Genomic DNA, 8,549 nt, shown 5'->3' with positions numbered 1-8,549 from the left:
GTGAATTCCAGGTCAGTCTACCTCTGAAAAATATACACAAGAAGAATTTGTATTTACTAATTGCATACTATCAAGGGAAACTGCATGCTTTCTCGGACTACTTGAAAAATTGTAATGAAATCTATGTAATGTGTGGATTTATCCTTATTCAATAATTTCTAAATGGTAGAATCGAGACGTAAACACGTCTGTTTCTGGCATAACAGGCTTAAGAAGTGAGGTCCTGTGTTCCACCCCCACCCTTAGCCTTTGAAAATAAAAGAAATGGAAGCCAGAAGTAGGACCTTTGGGACATGGGGCAAACAGCTGTTGTTTTTCTTCATAAACTTTGATATAATCTGATTTTCTTTTTTATTTGTTGGCTTTTGAAGGTAGAGTCTCTAGCCTAGGCTGACCTGGTATTCACTATGTAGTCTCATGCTGGCTTCGAATTCATGGTGATCCCCCAGCTCTGCCTCCCAAGTGCTGGGATTAAAGGCATGTGCCACTATGCCATGCTCTGATTTTCTTTTGCCTAAAATATGCACCTGAAATACTTTTTAAATTAAAGTTCATTTATTTATTTATTTGAGAGAGAGGAAGCGGGTGTGCCAAGGCTTCTAGTCACCGCGGACTCATGCACCACTTTTTACGTGTGGCTTTACGTGGGTGCTGGACAACTGAATCTGCAAGCAGGCTTTGCAAGCGAGTGCCCTTAACTGCTGAGCTCTCTCTCCAGCCCCACTATACTTGTATTTCAAAAAGTGTAACGTGCTTAGATAAAACAATGCTTCAGAGTACAACCTAATTAACGATGTTGATGTAAAATACTCTAGAAACAAGAAAATAGCCTTGCAATTATCCATTTAAAGCTCAGTGCAGGGCTGGAGAGATGGCTTAGTGGTTAAGGCATTTGCCTGCAAAGCCAAATGATCCAGGTTTGATTCTCCAGGACCCACATAAGCCAGAGGGGCAAGGTGGCTCATGCGTCTGGAGTTCTTTGCAATGGCTGAAGTCCCTGGTGAGCACATTCTGTACTGGTCTTTTTCTCCCAAATAAATAAATAAAACGAATAGTAATAGTAATCATAATAATAACTGCAGAGACACTTGGGCAGCAGAGAAATCAGGTCCCAGGGGTCTCCCAGTGGTTGAGGCAGCAGCCTGCACTGAGGGAACCCCAACTTTCTTGGAAGTGGAGCTGTTGGCAGGTCTGGGCATCTGGGAAGCTGGAGAGGGGCCCAGCACCTGGGGTCTGAGCCCCTCAGCTGCCCACCCTGACACCTAGGAAACCAGGCCAGGAGCCTGTGCCCACACCCACAGCTGCTGGAGGTTTCTGATGGATAGAGAGCCCGGGAAGAAGCTCAGGCTGTTTGCATGTGCCCAGCTCCAAGCAACCTGGATGCCCTACGTTTGTAGTCAAAACACAGGCGCCAGGCGTGGTGGTGCACACCTTTAATCCCAGCACTCAGGAGACAGAGGTAGGAGGATCAGCGTGAGTTCGAGACCAGTCTGGGTCTACAGAGTGAATTCCAGGTAGCCTGGACTAGAGTGAGACCCTACCTTGAAAAATCGAAAACAACAACAACAACAACAACAACACACACACACACACACACACACACACACACACACACACACACGACACGGGGGATTGGACACTTTAAGCAAGCTCCACCACTGGGCTGTATCACCAGCCCACTGTTTTTTTTTTTGTGGGGGGTGGCGGGGGGGGGGGGAACTTTGTCATGGGCCCACTATCCAAGGGGGTCTAACAAAAGCCAACAGAAAATCAAGCTATGGAAGTCCTTCCAGGAAGAGGATTGTCCATACCTGCTCCGAGTTTAGGGCCTCCCAATACTTCTGCTGTGGGATAAAAAGAGACAGAGAAAGTGTTGGACAGATGTTGCCACCAGAGTGGAGCAGAACTCAGTGCCAGCCCATCTGCTCAGTGCGCCAGGGGACAGACCCTCTGATGGTTGGGGCAAAAGGACAGCCGGTTACAGCAAGCAGCAAGGTAGCAGTTATTAGCAGTGTAATTTAGTTAAACAAACAAACAAAAAAATCATACCTATGAAAGGCTAAAGGTTCTGGGGAACAGCTTACAGAGGTTTAAAAATTACTATTATTAGAAATGATTAGGGGTGGTAGTGGTTACAATAATAAGAAGAAATCTCCCATTTATTCACCACATGGCTGAGATGATTCAGTGCAAAGCTATAAAACTAAGAAAAAGCAATGCAAATAAGAGTGTCCACCTTTGAAATATGGGGGTGTTTGCCAATAGCTAAGATTCGTTTCTACTCGGCCTTTATTGCATGGTTGGTTCCATGCCAAGCCTCCAGCGAGCCTGACTCAAGTTCTTGGGGGCGATGCCGCTGTCCACTCTAGTTCCTCCAGCCCTGCTGCAGAGCCTGGGAGACGGGACGGAGACCAGGAGTCTGCAGAGGCGCGCTCCCTGCCTGCAGATGTCTGCTGCACCGCCTGGCCGCCAGGATGAGCCACTCCAGGATATGAGATTACAGTCACGTGAGATAAAGCCTCCACTGTTCAGACTCCTCATTTATTTTGGGGTTTGGGGTTTTTTCTTTTGTTGTTTGTTTGCTTGCTTGCTTTTGGTTTTGTTTTCAAAGTAGGGTCTCATTCTAACCCAGACTGACCTGGCATTCATTATGTAGTCTCCGGCTGGCCTTAAACTCAAAGTGGACCTCCTACCTGGGTGCTGGGATTAAAGGCGTGTGCCACCATGCCTGGCTGTTTTTGTTATTGGTTTCTTTTTTAAGGTAGGGTCTCACTCTAGCCAAGGCTGACCTGAAATTCACTATGTAGTCTGAAGCTGGCCTGGAACTCACAATGATCCTCCTACTTCTGCCTCCTGTGTGCTGGAATTAAAGGCTTGTGTCAGCCCACCCAGCAGAGTATAGGATTTGTAATCATACACAAAATAATGAACACATCCTGCTTCGCCATGCATAGAGTTTGGTAAATTTTCTTAAGGTAAATCATTTCATTTGTAAACACTTCAGAATGTATCTTGTAGAGAAGGTCATTTCTTTAAGTCCAACACATAATGCCATGATTATACCTAACAATGTCGGTGTGAATTCCTTAAAATTCATCCTGGTTTTGGTGTGTGTGTGAGGGTGCAGTGTTCAGGACAAAATCAGGGCCTCACACATGCGAAGCATGAGGTTTTATTGAAGGGTTGGAGAAGGTGATGAGATCTCATAGTATAGCTCAGACTGGCCTTGAACTTGTGACAATCATCCTGTGTCAGCCTCCCAAGGGGCGGGATTTTAGGCATGAGCCACCACACCCCACGTAAGCATGAGTTGTACCACCGAGCTATGCCCCTACATAGCGTTCATCTTGTTTTGTTTTGTTTTGTTGAGACAGAGTCTCACTATGTAGCAGAGGCTGGCCTGGAACTCATGATCCTGCAGTCTTGGCCTCCTAAGAGCTGGGATCACAGGCACTTACCGCCATGCCTACCTACCATCCTTTTGTTTTGTTTTGTTTCATTTTTTCAAGGTAGGGTCTCATTCTAGCCCAGGCTGACCTGGAATTCACTATGGAGTCTCAGGGTGGCCTCGAGCTCACAGCAATCCTCCTACCTCTACCTCCCGAGCGCTGGGATTAAAGGCATGCGCCACCACGCCTGGCTCTTCTTTTTTTTAAGTTAGCATATGTGGTAGTTTGAATAGATGACCCCCAATATATCCAGTGTTTTATTAGTTTGTAGTTTGTATCTGCAGTCATCTGGCTGGAGGGGACCTTGTTGTACAGCCATAAGGTGTACTGTGGTGGATTTACAATTCCAGTCTAAAGGTGTGCAAAATGCCTCTGAAGTGCCTGTTTGGTTTTATTTATTTTAAAATATTTTATTTTTCTTTGTTTCAGAGACAGAAATATGCAGGGAGAGAGAGAATGGGTGTGTCAGGGCCTCCAGCCACAGCAAATGAACTCCAGATGCATGTACCCCTTTGTGCATCTGGCTTATGTGGGTTGTGGGGAATGAAACCTTTGGTCTTTGGGCTTTGCAGGAAAGTACCTTAACCACTGTACCATTTCCCCAGCCCTAATATATATTTTTTAATTTGTTGAGAGAGTGAGAGAGAATGGGTGCACCAGAGCATGTACATGGTGGCACATGCATCTCGAGTTTGTTTGCAGTGGCTAGAGGCTCTGGAACATCCATTTCATACTCTCTGTCCCTCAAATAAATAAATAAATAAATACAATTTTTAAAAGTTTAATAACTTCCAAATGTGATGGACCTAAGAGAAATTAAATTTAAAAGCACTAACCTTTTGATATTTTTGATATTTTGATATTGAGCTGGAGAGATGGCTTAGCTATTAAGGCACTTGCTTGCAAAGCCAAATGACCTAGGTTCAATTCCCCAGGACCCACATAAATGATATGCACATAGTGGTGCATGTATCTGGAATTCATTTGCAGAGGCTAGAGGTCCTGGTGTGCCCATTCTCTCTTTCTCTATCCTTTATGTTCCTGTTTCTTTCTTTCTCTCTCTCTTAAAATAAATAAATAAATATAAACTTAAAAAAAAATAGACAGCTGGGCATGGTGGCACACATCTTTTTTTTTGTTTTTTTTCTTGTTTTAATTTTTTTTTAATTTTTATTAACATTTTCCATGATTATAAAATATATCCCATGGTAATTCCCTCCCTCCCCACCCCCACACTTTCCCATTTGAAATTCCATTCTCCATCATATTACCTTTCCATTACAATCATTGTAATTACATATATACAATATCAACCTATTAAGTATCCTCCTCCCTTCCTTTCTCCACCCTTTATGTCTCCTTTTCAACTTACTGGCCTCTGCTACTAAGTATTTTCATTCTCACGCAGAAGCCCAGTCATCTGTAGCTAGGATCCACATATGAGAGAGAACATGTGGCGCTTGGCTTTATGGGCCTGGGTTACCTCACTTAGTATAATACTTTCCAGGTCCATCCATTTTTCTGCAAATTTCATAACTTCATTTTTCTTTACCGCTGAGTAGAACTCCATTGTATAAGTGGGTGGCACACATCTTTAATCTCAGCACTTGGGAGGCAGAGGTAGGAGGGTCACCACGAGTTCGAGGCCACCTTGAGGCTACATAGTGAATTCCAGGTCAGCTTGAGCTACAGTGAGACCCTACCTTGAAAAACCAAACAAAAAGAAAGAAAGACAATATAGATATTTATGTAAAATGTAAATGGAAATTTATTACAACTAGTGAGTATTTCTTTCTCTTTCTGGAAGAATTGTTTATTGAGTCCACTGCAGGGAAGTGGCGGGCAGGTCAGTAACTGCAACGCAGTCTGCAGCCTGTATTTGTTGCTTTCAGAAACGTTTCTAAGTGCAGCGTGGTAGCCTGGATTGTAACCCAGAACAGAGGAAGAACATTAACGGAAGAGCTGGCGAACTCCAAATAGAGCCTGTAGTTGAGTTGATAGCAATGGAATAGTGCTTATTTCTAAGTTTGCTGAATGTGGCATGATTATGTAAGACAAGAACATAGAAAACTGGGTAGGAACCTTGCACTAATTTTGAAAATTTTTTGTGCATCTAAAATTATTCCAAATGAAAAGTTTAATTAAAGCCAAGCAAACAAATAAGCTGGAGCCTTCCAGCCGGGTAAAAATGAAACTCTGCAACTTCTAAGTTTACGAGTGCCCCCTAGTGGAGGGGGGACATAAGTCTGTCTGTCTGTCTGAATGTATGTATGTATGCATGTATGAATGCATAGGTATTGGCCAGGCTGCTTCAGACAGCTGGATTGGGGGCTGGAGAGATGGCTTAGCGGTTAAGTGCTTACCTGTGAAGTCTAAGGACCCCAGTTCAAGGCTCGATTCCCCAGGACCCACGTTAGTCAGATGCACAAGGGGGCGCACGCGTCTGGAGTTCGTTGCAGTGGCTGGAGGCGTCTCTCTCTCTTTCTCTACCTCTCTCTCTCTCTGTCACTCTCAAATAAATAAATAAAAATGAACAAAAAGATTTAAAAAATAAAATAAAACAGCCAGATTGGCACTGCTGAGGCATCCAGCCTCGTGGCCTGAGCAGAGCTACCAGGTTCCTTGACTCTCAGGCCTCTAATCTGCTCTTGTTGGACTGTCGTAAGCATAGCCAATAAATTCCCTTTTAATCCAGTTCATTCTATTGGTTCTGTTCCTCTAGAGAAGCCTGACTGATACAAGCTACTTGCCTATCTTCATATGCCCAAATAAGTCATAAGACCCATTCTTGTACTTTGTCAAGAGCTGTTGTTGGAATTAAGTATAAACACAAATGAAAAGCACCTAAATGAATACTTATTACATATCACTGCTCAGAGCTGAAGATAGAGCTCAGTGGTAAAGCACTTGTCTAACACATACCAACACTCAATAAATAGTGACTGTTTTTTACTTGCTTTTCTTTGCTTTTTTTTTATTTTATTTTTTAACCTAGAAAAATTTTTATTTAGCTGTTGCAAATGACTCCAGACACATGTGCCACTTTGTGCATCTGGCTTTACGTGGGTACTGGGGAATCAAACGTGGGTTTGAACATGGGCCACCTCTCCAGCCTTTTCCTTGCTTTTATGACCAGGAAATTGAGCTGCCTCACTGTGATAGCCAAATAGCATCTTACTGCTCTGTATTCTTCTTGCCGCATTTAGTGAGTTGCAGAGAAATGTGAAGTAAGAGAATTTGTGTCTTCAGTAAGGCTCAATTTACATGCTTCAGAATACCATATTAATTATTTAACTCTATATTTACCATGTGAATGGCCCAAAAAACAAAATGTCCTAAAATATTCTTTAGAATATTTAATTCATTAGGACTAGAGAGCTGGCTTAAGAGTTAAGGCCTGTGAAGCCTAAGGACCCATGTTCTATTCTCCAGGTCCCAGGTAAGCCAGACTCACAAAGTGACTCAAGTGCACAAGGTGCATGCGCAGAAGGTGGCGCATGCATCTGGAGTTCGGTTACAGTGGCTAGTGGCCCCCGCACACCAATTCTCTCTCACTCTCTCACATTTTAAAAAAAGGGCCAGTCTGTTGGGCCTGCCTCAAAATAAAATAAATATTCATTAGGATATGGTTATGCTATTGTACCCTATAACCTTTTTTTTTTTTTTATCAGTACTGGACATGGAGCTCAAGGCCTTATCCATGCTAATCAAGCGTTCTACCGCTGAGTTCTCTCCTTAGTCCTCTAAGCTTACCTTTTATAATCAGCAGATATAAAGCTTTAGCTACCTAAACAGAGAAAGGGGGTTGGAGTTTTCTTCTGCCTCAGTTACTTCCAGTTCTGAATACCAGTCAGGTCCCAGTAATATATGTTGTATATTCATTTTACAAGACAGAAGTATCCAGGAAACAAAACAGGGCTATGTACAATCACTGGCCACCCACAATAAGCCACTTAGCGCCACCTTGTGATAAAATGCTATAATGCAAGAGGGGAAAAGCTATTGTCTCAAAAGTCCCATTCATGGAAGACAATGAATCCCTTTGGTAGTAAGTAAAATGCTGACTTGAATAAACTGCACTCTTCCTAATGAAAGGGTTTAAGAGTAACGGGACCCCAAATGTAAAAGCAAGGCATGCCCTTGAGCCTGGAGGGGGAGAATCTGGTTTATCCTTACCTCCTTCCTTGTAAAGGAGTCCTTGCAGCCTCCGCTTTGCTAGAAGCCAGGAACGTAAGGGGAGGATCTGGTTTTCCCTTACCTCTTTCTGTCCTGGAAGAGGAAATTAGGAGAGGAGATCACTCTCCTTCCTGAAAACCTGGCTGCACCCAGACACCTGGAGTTAGGTCTAGAAGAACCAGTTCAGTCCCCACCCTGTAAATGCCCAGTAAAAGACCCCATTCTGGGTCTCTAGGTGGAAGTTCCCATTTTCTTGGAACTCCCCCTTATCACCTCCTTGGTCAGGAGTCTGTATTCGTTCCTCCTCTTAAGCTCTATAATAAATTTTTTCTCAACTTTATCCTCTGTGGGTGTCATACATCAAATTTCTTTTTTTGTTGTTCATTTTTATTTGTTTATTTGAGAGTGACAGACAGAGAAAGAGGCAGATAGAGAGAGAGAGAATGGGCACTCCAGGGCCTCCAGCCACTGCAAACAAACTCCAGATGCATGCGCCCCCTTGTGCATCTGGCTAACGTGGGTCCTGGGGAGTCAAGCCTCAAACCGGGGTCCTTAGGCTTCACAGGCAAGTGCTTAACCACTAAGCCATCTCTCCAGTCCTATTTTTTTTGTTGTTGTTGTTGCTCATTTTTATTTATTTACCATCAAATTTCTTAAGAAAAGAATCCAGAGGTTACTAATTCACTGGAAGCTTTGTATGACCATGTGGGTCTGGCACCCTAGCTCCTGAGTTATTGCCCACCCAAGGGCTGGGAAAGGCTCTGACACCCTCAATTCCTTGTTCATATCCTGTGCATTGGCTGGGAATTCAGAGGGTCACTCTGAATTCAGAGTAAATGAGTCAGCAAGTCGACAAATCTCTTTATTGAGGCTCTCTCAGGAAGCCAGTAGATGCCAAGGAATACGTCTATCCAGAGATCATGA

This window comes from Jaculus jaculus, chromosome 5 (assembly GCF_020740685.1).
Source record: "Jaculus jaculus isolate mJacJac1 chromosome 5, mJacJac1.mat.Y.cur, whole genome shotgun sequence".
In the NCBI taxonomy this organism is placed as follows: domain Eukaryota; kingdom Metazoa; phylum Chordata; class Mammalia; order Rodentia; family Dipodidae; genus Jaculus; species Jaculus jaculus.
The sequence above is the reverse complement of the archived record's forward strand: the minus strand, read 5'-3'. Positions refer to the sequence as shown.